Below are 24,809 nucleotides of genomic sequence, written 5' to 3'. Positions count from 1 at the left end.
CTGATTGTTAATACAAACAAAAAACACATTTTGAAATCTCTGAATGCCAATGCCAAAAGTCTAAGAAGTAAGATGAGAGAGTTAGAATGTATAGCAGTGATTGATTAGATAGATATAATTGGCATCTCAGAGACTTGGAGAGTTACCAGTGGGACAGTGCTATATCAGGGTACAAAATATATCACAATGATAGGGAGGATCAGCTTGGTGGGATTGTGGTGCTTTATGTCTAGGAGGGCAGAATCCAACAGGATAAAGATCATACTAGAGAGTAAATGCACAGTAGAATCTATATGGGTACAAATCCCATATTTGTTAGGTAAGAGTATAGTGATAGGAGTATATTACTCTACACCTGGCCAAATTGATGATACAGATTATGAAATGCTAAGAGAAATCAGGTAAGCTAACCAATTTGGCAGTGCAGTAATAATGGGAGATTTCAATTACCCTAATATTGACTGGGTAAATGTAATATCAAGACATGCTAGAGACAAAGATCCTGGATGGAATAAACAACTGTTTCATGGAGCAATTGGCTCAGAAACTGACAAAAGAGGGAGCTATTTTAGATCTGATTCTTAGTGGAATGCAGGATTTGATGAGAGAGGTAATGATGGTGGGGCTACTTGGCAATAGTGATCATAAAATGATCAAATTGGTACTGGAAGGGGGACATTATGTAAATTTACAACTCTAACACTAAATTTTCAAAAGAGAAACTGATAAAATGAGGAAAATAGTTAGAAAAAACTGAAAGGTGCAGCTGAAAAGGTTAAAAGTGTACAACAGGAGTGGACATTGTTTAAAAATACCATCTTAGTCATGCAGTCCAGATGTATTCTACTGTTACGCTTGGGCTCCGGTCAGGAGGCGTGAACACCACCCAGCAGGGTGGCTCCAGGTGGAGAGAGACAGGAAGCTTAGAAACAGTGTCTGGTTCCAGGCTGGGTCAGGGCAGGCAGCAATAAGCAGTGTCTAGTTCAGGCTGGGTCAGGGCAGGCGGCAAGGAGCAGAGTCTAAGTTCAGGCTGGGTCAGGGCAGGCGGCAATAAGCAGTGTCTGGGTCCAGGCTGGGTCAGGGCACAGTAAGCAGGGCAAGGCAGGTCAGAAGGCCCGTAGGCCACACACACACAGAAGGCCCGTAGGCCACACACCATAAGCGGGGCAAGGCAGGTCAGAAGGCCCGTAGGCCACACACACACAGAAGGCCCGTAGGCCACACACCATAAGCGGGGCAAGGCAGGTCAGAAGGCCCGTAGGCCACACACACACAGAAGGCCCGTAGGCCACACACCATAAGCGGGGCAAGGCAGGTCAGAAGGCCCGTAGGCCACACACACACAGAAGGCCCGTAGGCCACACACCATAAGCAGGGCAAGGCAGGTCAGAAGGCCCGTAGGCCACACACACACAGAAGGCCCGTAGGCCACACACCATAAGCGGGGCAAGGCAGGTCAGAAGGCCCGTAGGCCACACACACACAGACAGAAGGCCCGTAGGCCACACACCATAAGCAGAGCAGGGCAGGTCAGAAGGCCCGTAGGCCACACACACACAGAAGGCCCGTAGGCCACACACCATAAGTAGAGCAGGCAGGTCAGAAGGCCCGTAGGCCACACATACACAGAAGGCCCGTAGGCCACACACCGTAGTCAGGGCAAGCAGGTCAGAAGGCCCGTAGGCCACACACACACAGAAGGCCCGTAGGCCACACACCATAAGCGGGGCAAGGCAGGTCAGAAGGCCCGTAGGCCACACACATACAGAAGGCCCGTAGGCCACACACCATAAGCGGGGCAAGGCAGGTCAGAAGGCCCGTAGGCCACACACACACACAGACAGAAGGCCCGTAGGCCACACACCATAGTCAGGGCAAGCAGGTCAGAAGGCCCATAGGCCACACATACACAGAAGGCCCGTAGGCCACACACCGTAAGCAGAGCAGGCAGGTCAGAAGGCCCGTAGGCCAGGTGAGAACAGCGAGGAAGGAGGCCCGAAGGCCGCGCAAGGCAAGGCAAGGCAAGGCCCGAAGGCCGCGCAAGGCTAGAGCAGGGAGCCCAGGTGAGCTCGATGCCGAAGCCCCGAGGCAACTGTCAGGCAGGGTTATAAGGGCACACCAAGAGCATAGAGTGGACATAGGAGATGGACTGAGCCTGTCAGGAGAGCCAGCACTAGAGGGACCCCTGTTGGTGAGGCGGTAGCACTGCAGCCAAAACTGTAACAGTACCCCCTCCTCAAGGCCTCCCCCTCCTCCTGGGTCCCATCTTAGCAGGGGGTACTCAAAGATGAGATCTGGCCCCTCCGAGGGCAACAACAGCTGGAGCCATTCAACAGGCTCAGATGGCTGAGTTAGAAAGTCTGTTAGTGGTACCGGTTTGAGCCCCTCCGGGGGTGGCAGCAGGACCAGTTTAGCAGGCTCTTCTCGGGGTAGTGCAGCAGGTTCGGACCCCTCTCGGGATGAAACAGCAGGCTGGAACACCTCTCTGGGCGTTGTAGCAGGATCGGACCCCTCTCGGGGCGAGGAAGCAGGCTTGGCCCCCTCTCGGGGTGATGCGGCAGGCTTGGCCCCCTCCTGGGGCGAGGCGGCAGGCTTGGCCCCCTCCTGGGGCGAGGCGGCAGGCTTGGCCCCCTCCTGGGGCGAGGCGGCAGGCTTGGCCCCCTCCTGGGGCGAGGCGGCAGGCTTGGCCCCCTCCTGGGGCGAGGCGGCAGGCTTGGCCCCCTCTTGGGGCGAGGCGGCAGGCTTGGCCCCCTCTTGGGGCGAGGCGGCAGGCTTGGCCCCCTCCTGGGGCGAGGCGGCAGGCTTGGCCCCCTCCTGGGGCGAGGCGGCAGGCTTGGCCCCCTCCTGGGGCGATGCGGCAGGCTTGGCCCCCTCTTGGGGCGATGCAGCAGGCTTGGCCCCCTCTTGGGGCGATGTAGCAGGCTTGGTCCCCTCTTGGGGCAATGCAGCAGGCTTGGCCCCCTCTTGGGGCGATGTAGCAGGCTTGGCCCCTTCTTGGGGCGAGGCAGCAGGCTTGGCCCCCTCTTGGGGCGAGGCAGCAGGCTTGGTCCCCTCTTGGGGCGAGGCAGCAGGCTTGGCCCCCTCCTGGGGCGATGCAGCAGGCTTGGCCCCCTCCTGGGGCAATGCAGCAGGCTTGGCCCCCTCCTGGGGCAATGCAGCAGGCTTGGCCCCCCCCTGGGGTGATGAAACAGGCTCAGATGGCAGAGCAGCAAGGTTTGAAGCAGTGCACATAGAAGACTCAAGTAGCACTGCTGTGGGCTTGATACCTCGAGCCACACTCTGAGGCTCCTTATTTTGTTTCTGGAGGAGCAGTTTAGAGAAGGCACAGGCAGTTCTAGGACGTCTAGGGAATGTGCTCGTTAGTGTCTCAACAGCAGCTGTGGGCAGCAGAGCCCTGCTAGAGTTAATCAACTCTCTCCGTCTGAGAGAAACCTGTTCCTGAGGCTCTAGCACTGGTGTCACAGAAGCCTTCTTGGCCAGGTAAGTCCTGGGTTTTTCTATCCACAAACTGCCAGCAAAAATGTCTGTTTTAGTTGAGCCAGAAACAGAATACTGGTTAGGAGAGCTGATAGCTTTTTTTAATGGCACAGCTGGTCCTAGAGCAGAACACCGGGGGCAGGGTTTGCCTGGTGGTAACAAACACGGAAGACAGGAGCATTTCCACCACCCTGGTTTAGGAGCCAGACAGTTCAAACATTCCTGATAGACAGAGACATTTTTCTTGTTGCAATTATTGCATGACCAGTGTTCCTGACCAACAAGTTCACAGGCTAGACAGTTCTGATAGCTTGGATAATTCAAAGTGTGACAGAAATTGCAGGTATAAAACTTTAAAGAAGGAGGCATCTTGAATTAGTGAAAAGTTGACTCACCGGCAGGACACAGACCTATCTCTTCCCCTGGAAAATGTGAGGGCATCGGCATACTGTTACGCTTGGGCTCCGGTCAGGAGGCGTGAACACCACCCAGCAGGGTGGCTCCAGGTGGAGAGAGACAGGAAGCTTAGAAACAGTGTCTGGTTCCAGGCTGGGTCAGGGCAGGCAGCAATAAGCAGTGTCTAGTTCAGGCTGGGTCAGGGCAGGCGGCAAGGAGCAGAGTCTAAGTTCAGGCTGGGTCAGGGCAGGCGGCAATAAGCAGTGTCTGGGTCCAGGCTGGGTCAGGGCACAGTAAGCAGGGCAAGGCAGGTCAGAAGGCCCGTAGGCCACACACACACAGAAGGCCCGTAGGCCACACACCATAAGCGGGGCAAGGCAGGTCAGAAGGCCCGTAGGCCACACACACACAGAAGGCCCGTAGGCCACACACCATAAGCAGGGCAAGGCAGGTCAGAAGGCCCGTAGGCCACACACCATAAGCGGGGCAAGGCAGGTCAGAAGGCCCGTAGGCCACACACACACAGAAGGCCCGTAGGCCACACACCATAAGCAGGGCAAGGCAGGTCAGAAGGCCCGTAGGCCACACACCATAAGCAGGGCAAGGCAGGTCAGAAGGCCCGTAGGCCACACACCATAAGCAGGGCAAGGCAGGTCAGAAGGCCCGTAGGCCACACACCGTAGTCAGGGCAAGCAGGTCAGAAGGCCCGTAGGCCACACACACACAGAAGGCCCGTAGGCCACACACCATAAGCGGGGCAAGGCAGGTCAGAAGGCCCGTAGGCCACACACCATAAGCGGGGCAAGGCAGGTCAGAAGGCCCGTAGGCCACACACACACAGACAGAAGGCCCGTAGGCCACACACCATAGTCAGGGCAAGCAGGTCAGAAGGCCCATAGGCCACACATACACAGAAGGCCCGTAGGCCACACACCGTAAGCAGAGCAGGCAAGTCAGAAGGCCCGTAGGCCAGGTGAGAACAGTGAGGAAGGAGGCCCGAAGGCCGCGCAAGGCAAGGAAAGGCCCGAAGGCCGCGCAGGGCAAGGAAAGGCCCGAAGGCCGCGCAGGGCAAGGAAAGGCCCGAAGGCCGCGCAAGGCTAGAGCAGGGAGCCCAGGTGAGCTCGATGCCGAAGCCCCGAGGCAACTGTCAGGCAGGGTTATAAGGGCACACCCAGAGCATAGAGTGGACATAGGAGATGGACTGAGCCTGTCAGGAGAGCCAGCACTAGAGGGACCCCTGGTGGTGAGGCGGTAGCACTGCAGCCAAAACTGTAACATCTACACATTAAGAAAGATGGAAGGAAGGCAAAACAATTACCAACATGGTTAAAAGCTGAGGCGAAAGAGGCTATTTTAGCAAAACAAAAAATCTTCTAAAATTGGAAGAAGGCTCCATCTGAAGAAATTGGGAAAAAGCATAAGCACTGTCAAGTTAAGTGTAAAACATTGATAAGACAAGCTAACAGAGAATATGAAATGAAGTTGGTCGTAGAGGCAAAAAGTCATAATAAAAACGTTTTAAATTATATACGAAATAGTAGGGGTGTGCATTCGTTTGAACTTAAATGTAAAACGCAACTTATTTTTTTTTTTAACTTAAAAAAGTGATGAGGCGAAAACGATCGGATTTCCAACGTATTCAACATAGCTATGTTGAATACGTTGGAAATCGCGATTGTTGATCCTAAATAAAAATTTAAACCCCTCACCCTCCTTAATCCCCCCCCCCAAGACTTACCAAAATTCCCTGGTGGTCGAGCGGGGAGTCAGGACGCCATTTCTGAACTCCTTTGCGAGGAGCACGTGACGTCGGCGTCACGTCGGAGTGACGTGGCGTCACGTGATTCCCCCTGCGTTTGCTCCGGGACCCCCCCAAGCTGACCAAAAGTTCCTTTTGGGTCAAACGAGGGTCCCGGAGCGAACACGGGGGGAATCACGTGACGCCGCGTCACTCCGACGTGACGCGGCGTCACGTGCTCCTCGCAAAGGAGTTCTGAAATGGCGTCCTGACTCCCCGCTCGACCACCAGGGAGTTTTGGTAAGTCTTGGGGGGGGGGGGATTAAGGAGGGTGAGGGGTTTAAATTTTTATTTGCACATATGGACATAGACTCAACTTATGGAATTCTCCATATGTCCATATTGACCGCAAATGACCCCCCCTTTCGACTTATGGACTTATGAACTTAAACTTTTGGTCTGCACATCCCTACGAAATAGTAAACCTGCAAGGGAGTTGGTTGGACCATTAGCTAACCGTGGGGTTAAAGGGGCTCTTAAGGAAGATAAGGCCATTGCATAAAGACTAAATTAATTCTTTGCTTCTGTGTTTACTATTGAGATGATGGGGAGATACTAGTTTTGGTGATGGTTTTCAAGGGTGATGAGTCAGATGAACTGAACCAAGTAATTGGAAGATGTAGTAGTCCAGATTGACAAACTAAAGAGTAGCAAATCACAAGGCCTAAATCGTATATACCCCAGGGTTCTAAACAATTAAATTTCACCTATTAGTTAAAATTTGTAACCTATCATTAAAATCATCTATTGTACCTGAACACTGGAGAGTGGCCAGTGTAACCCCAAAGGGCTCCAGGAGTGATCCGGGAAACTATAGTCTAGTGAGCCTGACTTCAGTGCTGGGAAAAATAGTAGAAACTATTCTAAAGATCAAAATCACAGACCATATAGAAAGACATGGTTGAATGGAACACAGTGAACATAGATTTACCCATTGGAAGTATTGCCTCACAAATCTACTTCATTTTCTGAAGGGTTAAATAAACATGTGGATAAAGGTGAACCAGTAGATTTAATGTATTTGGATTTTCAGAAGACATTTGTCAAGGTCCCTCATGAAAAGTATCTAAAAAACGTAAAAGTCATTGGATAGGAGACGATGACCTTTCATGGATTACAAACTGGTTAAAAGACAGGAAACAGAGAGAAGGATTAAATGTTCAATTTTCTAAGTGGAAAAGAGTAAACAGTGGAGTGCCTCAGGGATTTATACTTGGAACCTGCTTTTCAATATATTTATAAATGATCTGGAAAGGAATATGAAGAGTGAGGTATTCAAATTTGCAGATGATACAAAATTATTCAGAGTAGTTAAATCACAAGAGGATGCTGATAAATTGCAGAAGAACCTTGCGACATTGGAAGATTGGGCATCGAAGGTGATGCATGTAGGGAAAAATAACTCATGCTGTAGTTACATGATGTTAGGTTCCATATTAGGAGCTACCACCCAGGGAAAAAAATCTAGGTGTCATAGTGAATAATACTCATCAGCTCAGTGTGCTGTGGCAGTCAAAAAAGCAAATTGAATGTTAGGAATTATTAGGAAGGAAATGGTGAATAAATCAGAAAATTTCATAATGCCTATGAATAACTCCATAGTAGACCACACCTTAAGTATTGTGCACAATTCTGGTTGCCGCATCTCAAAAAAGATATAGTTGCACTGGAGAAGGTACAGAGAAGGGCAACCAAAATGATAAAAGAGATGGAATAGTTCCTTAGAGCTGTTCAGCTTTGAGAAGAGATGGCTGAGGGTGGATATGATAGAGGTCTATAAAATCGTGAGAGGTCTAGAATGGGTAAATGTGAATCGGTTATTTACTCTTTCAGATAATAGAAGGACTAGGGGGCACTCCATGAAATTAGCGAGTAGCACATTTAAAACAAATCGGAGAAAATTCTTTTCTACTCAATGCACAATCAGGCTGATATAGTAAAGCACGCTGAGCTGAGCACACTGTTTAACATGCGGATGGATGCGTGTCCACAACCCCTATACTTTAAGGGGTTTAGTGCTTCCAAAACGCACATTCAAACCCCCCAAAACTAATAGTGCTCATCACATGCCCAGGGCAGGTGTTAATTTCCGAGCAGCCGAAAAAGGTGTACAGAAAATCAGAAAATATCGCTTTTCTGTACATCTTCCGACTTAATATTGTGGCGATACTAAGTCGGAGGAACCAAAAGGTTAAAAAAAATAAAACAAAAGGTTGAAAAAAAAAAGTGCCGGCAGTCAGGATAGAAAATGGGCCGCTTGTAAAATTTAGTCTTTGTTTTCCTGGGCGTCTGCTGCCAAAGAGGCGCTAGCAGTGCAATTGTCCCTAGCACTTCCTTTTTAGCATGACCCCTCATTTAAATATTGTATTGCAGGCCCAGGACAGAGGGCTGGGTGGGCGTTAGGAAAGCGGGCACTCAAAACTGAGTGCCCATTTTCCATGTAGCTTTACTGTATCGGGCTGAATGAAGCTCTAGAATTTGTTGCCGGAGGATGTGGTTAGGGCAGTTAGTGTAGCTGGGTTCAAAAAAGGTTTGGATAAGTTCTTGGAGGAGAAGCCCTTTAACTGCTATTAATCAAGCTGACTTAGAGAATAGCCACTGCTATTATTGGCGTTGTAGTATGGGATCTACTTAATGTTTGGGTATTTGCCAGGTACTTGTAACCTTGATTGGCCACTCTTGGAAACAGGATGCTGGGCTTGATAGAGGGCCCAGAATGGCATTTTCTTATGTTCTTATGTGGCACTGACTGATTGAAGGAAATTTCCCTTCTTATTTCCCATCTACTTTATCATTATCATTATTATTATTATTGTTATTATTACTATTATTAATAATAATAATAATAATATCAATGTTTTGATTTATTAGCTGTATTTTTTAATAAGAAAATTCACTTAACACAGGGTACAAAAAAAATAGCATGGCAATATATAATCAGGGATTATTATCAGCTTGACATACAATAAGGTGCATAATAATATGACAAAATTTTAAATTAATATTAATGCTTACTTTGGATAAATACTACAAATCATACAAACACAGTAAATCTAATGAAATAAATATACAAATATCTCAAACAAATACTATATTGTAGCAGCAGATTTAGGCACTCAAAAATGGTTCACAGGCAGATTTAGTTAATAGCATGTTTTCTGAGGTAGAGTAGAGTTTGGTCTTGAAGGCCTGGCAGAAAAGCCAGTCCTTTCGTAATACTTGAAACTGGACTATTCTTTTATTTGTTGAAACTCTTCTGCAAGTGAGTTCCATAAGGCAGGTGCTGATCCTGAGAAGGATCATCATCAAGTCTCTGTTTTTTTTATTTCTTTTATTGCTGGTGTTGTTATGGAGGCCCCCAATGAGGATCTTAGTCATGTATAGGTACTGTCTTTCTCTCAAGCAATTAGGCCCATTTCCTGTTAGAGCCTTGAAGATCAGTGTTGGGGATTCGAATGGAGATTTTTATGGGACTTGAAGCCAATGTAGTTTGTTTGGGATCAATGTGATAAATTGCAGTGGAGTTTTGCAGTGCAGTTTTCTATGATCTGGAATTTGTGGAGGGCTTCATCTGTAAGACCCTTCTACAGAGCATTACAGTAATTCAAGTGTGTGGTTACCATGGCATGGATCCCTGTGATTATGTTTATCTTCTCAATGAGAGGGCCCAGTCTTCATAAGATAAGTAGTTAGAAGAGGCAACTTAACTGTCACCTGTATTTGTGGGAGCATAGTTAGTTCTGAGTCCAGTAGGACTCCAAAGCTTTTAACCTGTGGTTTTAGTGGGATCTCATATGATCCACATGGGATTTTCAGATCAGAAACTTGTCTGCATATTTTATATCCATAGAATCTTTGTTTTGTTTGGATTTAGGTAGAGATTGTTGTTTTTAGTCCATTGTTGAATGGCTATGAGAGACAGGTACTTAGCTTTTTTATAGCAGTTGATGGGTTTGGGTCCAATGATAGTACAAGCTGGACATCATCCTTTTACATTAAAGGTTTGGATCAGCTGTCTAGAGGTCTTACATATATGTTGTAAAGAACTGTTGATTGTATAGAGCCTTGGGGCTCCCTAATTTCAAGGCCCAGAGTCCTGACAAGCTATCAGCAAAATGTACAGATTGTTGCCTGTCAGACCGAAAACTGTTGAACCAGGTTTGGACATTGCCACTTATTCTGGCATCAGCTAGTTGTAATAGCATTATATTGTGATCTATGGTGCCAAACACTGCTGAGAAATCCAGTAGCACTAGAACCGCTGCCTGGCTTCTATCACGGTGTCTGAGGAAATCATCTTTCAGGGTTACGAATACTGTCTCTGTTCCATGGCCTTTTCTAAATCCAGGGTGGTAGGGCTCCAGCCAGTTTCTCTCTGTCAGCCAGTCATTTAGTTGAGTTTGCACTGTTAGTTCTACTAGCTTCCCTAGAAATGGGATATTAGATACTAAATGGAAGTTTTCTAGTGTAACCCTTTTTCAGGAAATAGTGATAATTCCCAAGACTCATTAAAGAATTTCTTTACGTGGACTAGCTCTTCTGCTTTCTCCCTAACTCTTCTTTCTCCCAGGGTTGAGGGGGGGGGGGTTCTTTCTGTGGGGTTGAAGGATAACCTTTCTGGCCCAGGCAAGGGAATCCTTGTGTGTTGTGTGTTACTCTTGTTCTTCAGGACAGGTACCTGGCTGGGTGTTCAAATAATATTTACTGATATTGATTTTAGGAAAATCATTAAAGTGAATAAATAAAATGCCCAAATACATCCAGATTCCTTGTCTTTGATGTAGTATAAGTTTAAATTGGGTATCTCTCTGTAAACTGTCCCTTTTTCCTGAAACTTGGGACTTGTACTCCATCCATGGTGTAGAATGAATGTCTGTCCCCAGGGGTTGGTGTGTCCTAACCAGGGCAGATGTCCTTTTCCCAAACAGTACCTGACTCTAGAAGGGCACTCCCGATCTTCATCTGCCTGTGTCCCATGTACCAGGGTGGAAACTCCGGTTGGATGGTCTTTTTCTCCAACTCTTCTTCGAAAGAATAGCTCACTGACCCTTCTGAGGGAAGGGCTGATTCTGGAACAGATGTTACAATCCAGATCTGAGCAAGGAAGGGGGCTGTAAAAATACTTCCTTCCCAAAGATGGAAATTGAGTCTGGCAAAATATTTAACCTAGATCACAGATTTCTGCATCCTCCTCTTGTAGGAATGAAAAGGTATACAGACTCCCTCTTGCACCTTGAGAGAGGGGATTACAGTCTCCCAGATGGTGCAGGTCAAAACATCAAAACTCCTAATCCACAGTTAAGGCATACTGAAACATGTCCTTCTCCCTCAAAACCAAAACTACACTGCATCCCGTTAGTGCGCACTAATGTAAAAATGTTAGCACACATTAACAGGAGTTAGTGCACACTAACCGAAATTCGGGTTCCCCCCTAAATCACAAAGGCCTGAACCACGGGAAATATGATATTTCCCGTGGCAGGCCAAAAACAAAGCCCAAACCGAAAGGATCGGGCTTTGCACATCCCTACTGCCTAATCCTGAAAGTCTCTGGGGGAGGAGCAGTACTGAATGGCATAGCCTGCAATGCAGATGGACTACAATTTAAGGAAACCTCATAGTCTCTTCCCCCGGTTTGTCTGGATCCAGGCTTTTTTAGTAATGGTTGAACCATGGCTTTTTTCAGATCCCTCAGACAAGGAAAAACACGTAATTTTGCATGCTTAGTTTTTGAGGCCTTCACTTGCAAGATTCACTAACTTGGATGGGCAATGCATCAAGATTACAGGTTGTTCGGTGTAGGAAGGTCAGAATATTTCAAGACCCTCTTCATTAACTGAGGTAAATGAGTCCCACATTTTAGTGTATTTTAAGGGGTCAAGCTTATCTTTATCTCTGTGTGGGCAGTTTCCTCATAGTGTTGACGGAGGCCTTTGATTTTGTCCTTGAAGAATGAGGCAAAGTTGTTTGGTGTTAGTTTTCTTTCAGGGCTATGACTCTGCTGATGTGGGGGGGTTTACAAGACCATTTACTATTTCAAACAGTTTTTGCTTGGGTTTAAAGATTGTTCAATGCATTGTAAGAAGTATCTTTTCTTTGGCCTTTGTCATAGAGTGTTTTGTGCCATTTCCTCTCTAATTTTCACTTAAATCCAATCCTCTGAGAGAATGCAGATTTCGTAGGAGCAGGAAATAAAGTGTAAAGCACATTAGAAAAGAGAAACAATACATATGTATGTGGAGTAGCTTTATGTATAGTTCTGTGTTTTCAGTTCTGTGTTTTTATAGTTCTGGTGAACTATACAAACCAGGAACATTATAGGGACAGATTTATAAGAATTATTTCTGCACTGTTGTGCATTTTTTTACTTAATACATGTGTATTTTTTGTAATACAAAAGTGTTTCCAGAATGCTAGAAAATGGCAAGTGATTTGTTATGTGTAGCATGACTTTGAAAGACTAGAAAATGACGTATTTGTGTTATATACTGAATGTTTTATGATAGTTTGATATGTTGTCATAATAATAAGAAAAGGTTTAAATTAATTTGAATTAATTTACTATTCACCAGTCTAAAGCCAAAATGCTTCTGAAATGAATGCAGTCAAACTTTACTAAATCTGGGTCACTGAGAATGAAAATGATGCTTAAAATTTTATTAGATTGCCTTTAGTTTTCAAGATATGCTGCTGGGTCCAGTATATACAACCTTTGACTTGGGAATTGCAGAGGATAAGTGAGTTAAGAAGGGAAAAGATCTCAGATACAAACAATGTTACTGTAGTTATTGTTCTATCTACTTAACTCCTCTCGCCTAGGTCACCTGACCACTCTTCTCCATCTCTCCCAAGTTTTTATTCCCCTGTTACATGTAACTTTACACTTCCCTCTCAGTTTCAATATATTTATCCCCCTGTTATTTGTAAACTGATGTGATATGTCTATGAACATCGGTATATAAAAGTTTTTAAATAAATAAATAAAATTAAACCAGAAATGATTAAAGAAACATTTTTGCACTCCCATCTAGATTTTTTTTCCACAAACTGCAGAGCAGTGAGCGATGAGCATGGACCGAGATTTCACCAGGATAATGCAGCAATAGAAAAATGGTATCAGGGCAAATAAAGCCCATCAATGCTTGTAGACTATTGCTGGAAAATGATAATTGTTCCATTTAATAAATACAAGAGACAACCAAGAAGAGCCGAGTAGCCACTGAACTATATATATAAACATAATGGGGTAGATTTTAAAAACTTGCGCATGCACGTCGATGTGCACGTGCTACTCGGCGTGCACACATGGACATGTGATTTTATAACATGCACGCCAGTGCACACAAGTTATAAAATCGGGGGTCGGCGTGCGCAAGGGGGTTCGCATTTGTGCAACCTGCACACGCCGACGCCCACGGCTTTCTACAGTTCTCCCTTAGTCCGCTCCAATTTAGGAGCAGCCTGTGAGGGAACCTCCCTACCCCCTATACTAACCTTCCTACCCCTTCCCCTAACCTTCCTGCCCCTTAGGGAATGACGGCTACTACCTGGAGATGAATATCTTTATTCAATAAACATACACACGGTTAATGCGACTCCAACATTGCTCTATGCTTCAACGGCAAGAGGAAATGTGGAAAAAAGGATTTGTATCCACATAACAGCAGGGGAGTAGCTTGCTTGTTACGGCGGTTACTATCCCAAACCAAAAATGGCTGATACTTCATTTTCAATGCATATCCAGCATAGCTCTATGCTTCAACGGCAGGGGGAATGAAGAAAAGATGTTTTATATTCAGACATCTACCAAAAAGGACTGAATTACATAGTCTGTGTAAAACAAATAAGCATGTGTGTGGCTTGCTTGTTACGGTGGTTACTACCCCAAATCAAGCCTGATACTTCACTTAGAATATATATCCAGCACAGCTCACTGCTTCAACAGCAGGGGGAATGAAGAAAAGAGGATTTATATTCAACCAACAAGGATTGAATTGCACAGGCTGGGTAAACAAGCGTGGGAGTAGCTTGCTTATTACGGCGGTTACTACCCCAAACCATTTAGCTGGATACTTCACTTAGATGCAGCTCCAGCACTGCTATCTACGATGATGGGGGTAAAAGGGAAATAGAACCAAAAAATTATTTAAAGGGACAAGAGTAACAGAAAAGTATGAAAAAAAAAAAGAAAGTGTGAAAGCTTGCTGGGTAGACTGGATGGACCATTTGATCTTCTTCTGCCATCATTTCTATGTTTCTATACACCCCCCCAAATCCTTGTCTTACCATTTGCTCCTGCTGGCATCCTGCCGGCACGCAATCCCCTGGCACACCTGCAACTGGCGCTCTGCCGGGCACCTCTAGCTATGCCACGCCCTGCCCCAGACCACCCTGCCCCTTTCCTGAGGCCCCGTGATTTACACGCATCCTGGGGATTTACACGTGTGGATGAGCCTGTGAAAATTGGCCCTGCGCGCATAAGCCCGGGATTTACGCGCATAAGATTTTGAAAATTTACCCCAATAGGTTTTGGCTTTTTGTTTCATAGTAAATGTTATTTCTATAATCTTTTGCTGATTTAATTTTTTTAATGTTATATTTATTTATATAAGCAGGACAGGTGAAATATGCAACCATAAATACTCAAGAAGACCTACATTTATAATTTATGATTAAAACTTTACTATCTATGCAATAAACATAGAGATAAAATACTAAAACTTAAATATCATAGAAACAGTAGCCAATCAGCTGGTTTAATTTTCATACTTGAATTCAGCACATCAATATCAATAATAAATGGCACCTTTTACTGCTGAAGCAGCAGGGCTGGCACGTACATTAGACGAACTTAGAAGTTCACCTATGGCGCTGACCCTTAGGGGGTGCAGAAGAGCAGCCAGGTTGTGCCATGAGCTGTTCACGGCAAAGAGGAGTAGAGATGTCAGGCCATGAGCAACACACACTGCTCGCAGCCCCAAGAAGCATACAGTGGGCAGCGCAAACGAGCAAGGAGTCGGGCCCAAGACCAGTAGGGGCAACATGAACGGAGGGGGGCGGCATGACGCGGAGTGAATGGGGGGTGGGCACAAGGCAGAAGTCGCCTAGGGCACCCACCACCCTTACACCGGCCCTGGGCAGCATGCCAGCATGCCACTTTTTTATTTTGAATTTATCAGTGCCACTTAACTAGATATTTTTGAAGACATCAGGTTAAGTGGCAGGTTATCTGGCCACACAAGATAACCTTAGATCTTTTCTGAAGCAGTTATATCCAGCTAATAGCTGGATATAACTGAAAATCAGCTAAGTTAACCAGGTAACTTATGCCTGTCCCAGAATGCCTCTTTTTTATCTGGCTAGGTTTTAGCCATAAAATGACTTATCTGGCTAAAAACCTGGTTAAGTGGCCCATATTAAAAACCTTGCCAGTTAGCCAGATAACCTGTGAGTTATCCTGTGAGTTATAACCTGTGAGTTATCTGGCTAAATGGCTTTGAATATGGACCTCCATGTGTCTAACCTTTAGTGCATTACTCTATCTGGACTTACAGAATTGCATGCCTATGAAAATTTGTTGCTTGGATTAGAAATCATATTATTTCTTCCAGATCCACTATACTGGTCCAGTCTTTGGGAAGTGTACCATTTGCACCTTGGTTCACTCTCCTTACAAGCTAGGGTGGCTTGTAGTGGAATGAGACTGATACTCTAGTAACTATTCACTGGCAGATACCTTATGGGGTAGATTTTTAAAAAGAGCGCGATCGCGTACTTTTGTTCGCGCAGCAGGCGCAAACAAACGTACGCTGGATTTTATAAGATACGCGCATAGCCGTGCGTATCTTATAAAATCCTGGATCGGCACGCGCAAGGCTGCCGATTTTGGGCAGCCTGCGCGCGCCGAGCCGCACAGCCTGCCTCCGTTCCCACCGAGGCTGCTCCGAAATCAGAGCGGCCTCGGAGGGAACTTTCTTTTGTCCTCCCCTCACCTTCCCCTCCCTTTCCCTACCTAACCTACCCCTCCCCCCGGCCCTATCTAAACCCCCCCCCCCCCTTACCTTTGTCCCTCAATTTACGCCTGCTAGAAGCAGACGTAAATCTAAGCGCGCCAGCGGACTGCTGGCGCACCGTCATCCGACACGGGGGCTGGTCCGGAGGCCTCGACCATGCCCCCGGGCCATGCCACGCCCCGGTCCCGCCCCCGAAACACCGCTCCCCGCCCCCAAAACGCTGCGTCATTCGGCCCCGGCCCCGACACACCCCCGGCACGCCCCCTTGAAAAAACCCCGGGACTTACTCGCATCCCGGGGCTCTGCGCGTGCCGGCGGCCTATGCAAAATAGGCGCGCCGGCGCGAGCAGGGCATTTAAAATCCGCTCGTATGTGTAGAAACTCAATGTACACTAGCCCCACAGCTTGTAGGAATCTCTTTCTTTTTTATATCTTCTACATTTCACAGAAATCCTTTCCAAGATATTTTCTCCTCAATTTTTCTCAGAGTCTCCTTGTTAATGATACTGTCCCTAGGCTGGCAGCCATTGAAAGGAATGGTACACCTTCATTGTATATTTAAAATATTATGACATAAATCAGGCTAGATATAGTGATATCTTAGTTATACAGAGGGCACTCAGAACCACAAAAGCCATCTAAAGATAGTAGTTAGAGGATGGGACATATGTAAAGGGATACTAAAAGCCCCCTTGGTCTTACATACAGATCTGTTATTGATTATATGTATTATATGGTGCACAAATCAGAAAGTGTAGTAGGGTTGCATGTGGCTCTGTATTTTAAGGACAGGCTAAACCAGTCTTGTTTTTATATCACTGCATACAGAGGCTATAGATATTAATGATTTTCAAGGAATGCAATAGGCAACACCGAACTACAACTCCCTGAATGCTATTGCATACACCAAGGACTACATCAACCTGTACAGAAAATATGGATCCAGTTGACAACCTTCATCAAAAGGCACATCAATTAGTGAATCATCTATACTGTTGTTTGCTGGTGTTATACTATTGTACCAAGAGTATATTTAGTTACTATGAAAATGCTTTCGATACAGTTTGTTGGTGTTGCTCTCGGAGTTAGTATAGTAACCATAGAACTATTTGCTTAAGCAGAGAAATATATATATTCCAGGGAATATAAAGGGAATAGCCACTGCTATTAATTGCATCACTAGCATGGGATCTTCATAGTGTTTGGCCTAGGGATGTGCATTCGTATTGAACATAAATGTAAAATGCTACTTTTTTTTTTTTTTTTTAACTTAAAAAAGTGATAAGACATAAACGATCGGATTTCCAACTTATTCAACATAGCTATGTTGAATAAGTTGGAAATCGCGATTGTTGATCCAAAATAAAAATTTAAACCCCTCACCTTCCTTAATCTCCCCCCAAAGACTTACCACAACTCCCTGGTGATCCAGCGAGGAGTGAGGACGCCATTTCTGAAAGCCTTTCCGAGGAGCAAGTGACGTCGGCGCCACGTCGGAGTGACGCGGCGTCACGTGATTCCCCGCGGGTTCACTCGTTCGGCCCAAAAGGAACTTTGGCCAGCTTGGGGGGGTCAGGAGGCCCCCCCAAGCTGGCCAAAAGTTCCTTTTGGGCCGAACGAGTGTGCCGGAGGGAACTCGCGGGGAATCACGTGACGCCGCGTCACGCCGACGTCACGTGATTCCCCGCGGGGTCGCTTCCGGGATTCCTCGTTCGGCCCAAAAAGAACTTTTGGCCAGCTTGGGGGGGCCTCCTGACACCCCTAAGCTGGCCAAAAGTTCCTTTTGGGCCGAACGAGGATCCCGGAAGCGACCCCGCAGGGAATCACGTGATGTCGGCGCCACGTCGCAGTGACGCGTCGTCACGTGATTCCCCGCGAGTTCCCTCCGGCACCCTCGTTCGGCCCAAAAGGAACTTTTGGCCAGCTGGGGGTGTCAGGAGGCCCCCCCAAGCGGCCAAAAGTTCATTTTGGGCCCGAACGAGCGTTCCGGCGCGAACCCGCGGGGAATCACGTGACGCCGCGTCACTCCGACGTGACGCCGGCGTCACGTGCTCCTTGCAAAGTTGGTCAGAAATGGTGTCCTGACCCCGCTGGACCACCAGGGAGTTGCGGTAAGTCTTGGGGGGGGGGGATTAAGGAGGGTGAGGGGTTTAAATTTTTATTTGCGCATATGGACATATACTCAACTCATTGAATTCTGTTTATGTCCATATTGACCGCAAATGGGACCCCCTTTGGACATATGGACATATGAACTTAAACTTTTGCTCTGCACATCCCTAGTAATTTGCCAGGTTTTTGTGGCCTGGTTTGGCCTCTGTTAGAAACAGGACGCTGGGCTTGATGGACCCTTGGTCTGACCCAGCATGGCAATTTCTTATGTTCTTATGTTCTTATAGAAATAAAGCCATATAGCGTATATATATTTACAGCATGTATACTCTTCCTTTTTGCAGGAGAGCAGCGAAGTGATAAACCTGATGGCCTGGGACACAGGGGCCTTTAACTGGCAAGATGGCGCTCTCAGGTTTTGCCTACTAGCCCTGCAGAAGACACTGAATAGACTGATGGAGCTCCAGAGAAGTACCCATTAACTGAGCATGGTCACCAGAATGATGAGGATGAGTAGATGGGAGTAGCCAGGGACACAGTGTGGACATATGGAGGAAGAGGAGGAGGAGGAGGAGACGAATACTAGAGTACCCTGACACTGTCAAGAACACCAGCACTATGGTGGCATGCAGCTCCACTGAAGAGGACATCAGCCCACCAGGGGAAGAAGAGGTGCAGGCCATTCCTGTGGAGAGAAGTGTCATGGACATAATTACCCACGAGGTGAAGATTTGTGGCCTGAGGCATGACCTGCAGGGACTTTAGGGTGTGGTTAAAGAAGAGATGCTGGGTATGTTCCAGGAGATGCAGGAAGTGTGTCAAGAATTACAGGGCATTCGTGAGCAGAATGAGGCCCAGAATGTATTGTGGAGGGAGATGCTGCAACAGGGTAAGATGAAATGTATCTGGATAAGTGTAATATGTATTTGCACATTTTTTTTGCATACGCACGCAGGTTGCAGGGTACATTTGCATGTATATTAAAAACCACACATATCATATACAACACAGGAGGTACTTTTCAAAAGGATTTACCTGTGCAAATGTAACTACTATTGTAGCAATTTTCAAAAACCATTTACCCATATAAAGTTCACTTACGCAGGTAAATCATATGGGCAATTCAATGACATATATTATAACAATTTTCAAAAGCCCATTTACTTGGTTAAAACCCAATTTTAAGTATGTAAATGCTTTTTAAAATCAGGCCAGCAGGTTATAAAATACAGTAGTAGATTTCTGCAGATCCATATCCACAAGTATATAGGCGCATGCACAGCTGTTTTAAAGTTAACCTCAGTTTTGATGACTTTCATGTGTACATTGCATTTAAAGTTGCTCATTACACCCATACATGGAAACCATGTGCCAGCACACCCCTATCATGCTCCTTTTTACACATGAAGGCTCATATATGCACTTTTTTGCATGTGAAAGCATTTGAAAATTCACTCACTAATAAGAATTCTACTTTGTTCAGCCCAGTGCAACTGATATTTCTGACACTTCCCTTGCAATCTTTTTCACATGATAAGCCAAGGACTTTCTCAATATATGATGTCATATTCAAATTTTAACTAAGGGCAGTCACTGTGTTAAAACAAGTGATTGAAGTATTGATCAATCAAGCTGAAAAAAAGAGGAAATATCTCCCTATTTGACCAGCTGCCTAGAGTCCCTGTAAAGGGATCATAATTCCTGGAAATATGATCCTTAACTGCATTGAATGGTTTTCATTTAAAAAAATGAATTCTTTAGACAATTATGGTATATTGGAAAATTTGTACCATAAATTGATAACATTTCTTGAAAAAAAGCCTCACGAGGATGTTCAAGTTTATTTATTGAGAAATTTGGCACAAGTAAAGCTCTGCAGAAGTAATTTCCTGAGCCAGTTGTCACTGGGGACCAAAAAAATTGCATACTACAAAGTTAAAAACTTGAAAATGATATCTTTGTCTTATAAAGACATGCAATGGGTACATCATGTGGAGTTGAAATTGATTTTAGAAAAGTGTAGGCTACAGGACATTTTGTGAAGGCAGAAATGAATGATGCAATAGTTCTTCAAAGAGAGCTTCAACATTCCAGGGTGATCCGGGAAACTACAGAGCAGTGAGCTTGACGCTCAGTTCTGGATAAAATGGTAGAAGCTATTCTGAAGAACAAAATTACATACCATATGGCTAGATATAGATTAGTGAAGCAAAGTTAACATGGATATAAGCAAAGGGAAGTCTTCTCTTTCAAATATGATTTTTTTTTTAAGGATTTAATAAATATGTGGACCCAAGAAACAAAGAGGAAGGCGATCTATGAAAGCCGTGAGGGTAAAACAAAATGAAATAGATGCCAGATGTCCTTTAAAAGTTTTTATTGTAGTGGAGACCTATTAAAATCGCCCGACTCTGGCCGAGTTTCGCCACTCTTTGAGTGGCTGCCTCAGGGGCTGCAGCTATAAGATTGGAACACAAATGTTCATAAATGGATCAAGCTTTGATTGTAATGTCACTTATTAAATCATCCACAGTAGGGGCATATCATTTCAGCCGAGGCTGTATGATCTGTCTCCACTCGTTATGACAAATATGTACTCTCAAACTCAGCACTCTATTTATGGCGAAACTCGGCCAGAGTCGGGTGATTTTAATACGTCTCCACTACAATAAAAACTTTTAAAGGACATCTAGCATCTATTTCTTTTAATAAATATGTGGGCAAGGATTTGACAAAGTTCCCCATGATAGGCTCATTAGGAAATTAAAGAGTCATGGAATAGGAGGCAATATTCTGTTGGTATTGGTAACTAGTTAAAAGACAGGAACTGGTAACTAGTTAAAAGACAGGAACTGGAGAGTTGGATTGGTATCTAGTTAAAAGACAGGAACTGGAGAGTAGGATTGAATGGTCATTTCTGTTGCTTTCGGTGGACTATGGGTCCATTCTGTGGCCTGCCTCTCTTACATCCAGCCCAGGCCCATCTGCACCACCATGGGTGGTGCAGATGGGCGGATGCCGCACCTCACAGGGAGGCCATGCCATGGCCTCCCTGTGAGGCGCGGCGTCCGCCACACCTGATACCACCTTCCTATTGGCTTCCTGGTGTTGGGTCCTCCTCTGAGCGTGGCGAGGAGGCACTTACGCCAACTGCCCTAACCTTAAAGGGCCAGTGGTTAGAAACCTCTGCAGGTGCTCCCTGATGACATCACCAAGCCAGCCCTATAAAAGGCAGAGTCTGACTCCCATCCAGTGCCCCAGCATTATGTCATCTCACTTCAAGAAGTGCTTTGCCACTGCATTCCTGTTCCTGATTCTTGTTCCTGGTTCCTGTTCCTGCTGTGTGTACCTGAATTCCGGTGTCTTACTCTGATCCTGTTTGGCAGTTCAGTTTGTCTTGAGTTCTTGTCTTCATGATCAGTCTTTCCTTGTCTGTCTTCAGTGTCTCCTGCTCCTGTAGTCCTCCATCCTCCTCTTCATTCCTTGTCCCCTTGGATTGAACTTCTGGCTTTGATCTCGAACCAACTCTGACTCTGATTTGGATTGGATTTCTAGCTTGACCCTCAGACTGGTCTTTGATGCTGCTTGATCACCATCTGCCACTGACCATTGCCTTCTCACCATCTCTGATTGAACTCCACCTGCCTTGACCACTGACTGGACCTTGACACTCTCTGAACTCTGCCTGCCTCCGACCACAGCCTGAACTTGACTGTGTCTGATTGCTGCTGCTGCCCTGATCACTGCTTGCCCTGACTTTGCTTCTTTCTCCTTGCTGGCCTACACCATCTTCATCATGACAGATTATCACCATCCCAGGGGTCCATATCTAAGACCAGCCAGCTCCGGCCCCCGAGGGCTCAACCTAAGGGGAACGAGGGCTGGTATTGGCAAAGCTAAAGTAAGGCTTCTGCTCCAGACAGCTCCACCTGCCAACGGTGAGGACCTGCAAGGCTCCTCCCTACAGGTTGTGCCAACTCTGCCTTCACCCAAGTGTCCACATCCGTAACAATTTCTCTAATTATAGAAAGGTAAATAGAGGAGTGCCCCAGGGATCTGTACTGGGACTTGTGCTTTTTTAATATATTTATAAATGATCTGTCAAAGGAAAAGATGAGTGAGATTATCAGGTTTGGAGATGATACAAAATTATTCAAAGTAGTTAAATCACAAGCTAATTGAGACAAATTGCAAGAGGACTTTGCAAGACTGGGGGACTGGGCATCTAAATGACAGATGAAATGTAATGAGGACAAGTGCAAAGTGATGCATATAAAGGAGAATAATCCCAAACTATAGCTACACAATGCTGGTACCATATTAGGCTTCTCATCCAGGAAAATGATCTTGTAGTCACTGTGGACAGTACTTTGAAATTCTCAGTTCACTGTGGGGTAGTAGTCAAGAAAAAAAAGAATGTTAGGTATTATTAGGAAAGGAATGGAAAATAATATAAAAAATACCATAATGCCTTTAACGATCCATGTTGTGACCACTCCTTGAGTGTTGTGTGCACTGCAGTTCTGGTCACCCAATCTTAAAAATGATAATAGTGGAACTATAAATTACAGAGAAGTGTGACCAAAATGCTAAAAGAGATGGAATGGCTCCACTATGAGGAAAAACTAAACAGGTTAGGGCGCTTCACACTGGAGAAGAGACAGCTGAGAGGAGATATGATAGAGATCTACAAAATCATGAGTGAGGTGGAACAGGTAAATGGGAAACAGTTATTTACTTTTTCCAGTAGTACTAGGATTGGGGACACTCCATGAAACTAATAGGCGTCTGATGTCACTTCTAGCACCACACATATTGAAGCTGTAAACTGGATAGAAAAAACAGCCAATGAGAAGAGGTTCACAACAATGATGGTCAATAAAGTTCTTCATTTACAGCTTAAATATGTGTGCTGGCCTGGAGTTGTCAATAGGCACACTATGCCTGTGCCTAGAGCAGCAAAAGTCTGGAGGGAAACAGGCTGGCTATAGATTTCCTGCCTTACAGCTGTATTGAATCTCACTCAGCAGAGAATAACCCTCTTCTTCCTGACCCATCCCCTCACAGGCAGCTTACAGGGAACAGGAAAGGAGGAGGTGAGCCTGGAGCAAACAAAACAAAGAGAATCATTTTGAGGAGGTTAGGGGGATCAGCTGGAGGATGTGTGTCTGTGAGAGAGAGAGGTGGGGGGACTGGGGGAGGGAGGCAGTGATTTTGTGTGTGAGAAAGAAGGGATTGTGGTTAGGGGTGTGGGTGTCTGTGCCAGATTTGGTGAGAGTTTAGAGAGGGGATGCAAGGGAGAACAGGACCAGAGCACAGTAATGACACTGTAATTCACATCTTCTCTCTTTTGATCTTGGATTCTATCTCCAAGCTGCGGGAATCCTCGATCCTTCCTACTTCTCCTTTCTCCCCAGGTCCTGGAACTTATCCCTGGACACCTCCTACTCTCTCTTCACCTTCCTCAGTCCCAGAACTTCCCTTCAGGAAGACCCTCATATATCAATCCTTCTTGATCTGCTACTAAGGCGGCTCTGATCACATTATCGTAATTATGGGAAAATGTTCCCAAAGCTCTTTCCAAGGAATTTTGCTTCCCATTGCCACACAATTGAAGGTTCATCCACTTGTATCAGTTTTCTGAGTATCAAACTGGACTCAATAGAAATAGTGTCCAGGCTTTCAACCGACAAGTTGAATTAACTACATGCTTTGTCGTCTCTATCATTGCATGCTAAGAAAATGACACTGACCAACTCACAATATTTTATCAGATGTTTAAATTTTGCATGCATAGTTATTGAGGATGGCAGCAGGTGTTAATTACCCTCATCACTATATTCAAATTTCTAAGTCCATCAAGGAGGATCTAGCATTATGGATCAATTTCCTTATGGCTTTCAACAGGGTCACCTTATAGCAGGAGCCACTTGTATCTAATCAGGATTTAGGCATTCAGTCTGATATGTCAGGAGGTTGGGGATTTGAAGTTTACTGCCAGGGATCATGATGTGCAGTCCCCTGGCCTAAAGCATGGTTTGACAGATGGCTGTCCAGGAATAATACCTTCCTCGAGTTATTCTCCTACTTCTTGGCTCTGGTTATTTGGGGTCATAGATTCACAAACAAACAGATAATATTTTGGTGTGGCAATCAAGATGTCATGGATGCAATCAATAGTTAGTCAGTCACATGTACTAGAGTTGAAAATCTGTTAAGGGAAGTTGTCTTCACCTGCTTACAGCTCAAAATGATGGTACTAGCCCATCATGGCCCCAGAAGTACCACTGTTATTGCTGACTCTCTATCTCGGGCTAAATGTGATTTGTTTTATCAGCAGTTTCCGGGGATCAATAACACAGGTACTCCAATGCTGGATCACCTATGGAAAATTGCAGCTCAACTACCTGGGAGCTAATCCAAAGTTCAGAGGCCCCAACTAATTGGTCTGTATACCATAAAGGATACAATTGAGTAGAATCTTTCCTAAAAGAGCAGGATGGGCAGCAGGTCTGGTCCCTGATGACTTAATTATCAAGTATGTTACCTAGACCACGGATGGTAGATTGTCAAAGGGTGCCATTGCTGGGCAGCCATGAACTGCTAGTTGAGCTATGGTATGTCTTCACCATCCTTATGCAAATCTGTCTATTGCATTGCAATTTCCCTGGCATTATTTGGTGCATTGCGAGTCAAACTAGTGTCAGGATTACAATGGTCTATGTATGCACAATATTCAGATAAGAAACCAAGTGGTGTACATTGTTATTCAAAGTCCAATGACAGATCAGGCTGGTAGGGGTGCTATGCTCTGTCTAAGGCAGATAAAATCACTAGTTACTTGCCCTTTAAGGAACCTGAGTATGTACCTCACAGTGAAGCCTACTAGTGGCACCCATTTACTGATTCACCAGAAGACCCTAGGAGATAAGGAACCATGCTTGGAACCATAGCGGAGAGTCGGAATTGAGATTTACTGTCTTCCTCATTTAAAGGCAAACAGTGATAAAAGA

This window comes from Rhinatrema bivittatum, chromosome 1 (assembly GCF_901001135.1).
Source record: "Rhinatrema bivittatum chromosome 1, aRhiBiv1.1, whole genome shotgun sequence".
In the NCBI taxonomy this organism is placed as follows: domain Eukaryota; kingdom Metazoa; phylum Chordata; class Amphibia; order Gymnophiona; family Rhinatrematidae; genus Rhinatrema; species Rhinatrema bivittatum.
The sequence above is the reverse complement of the archived record's forward strand: the minus strand, read 5'-3'. Positions refer to the sequence as shown.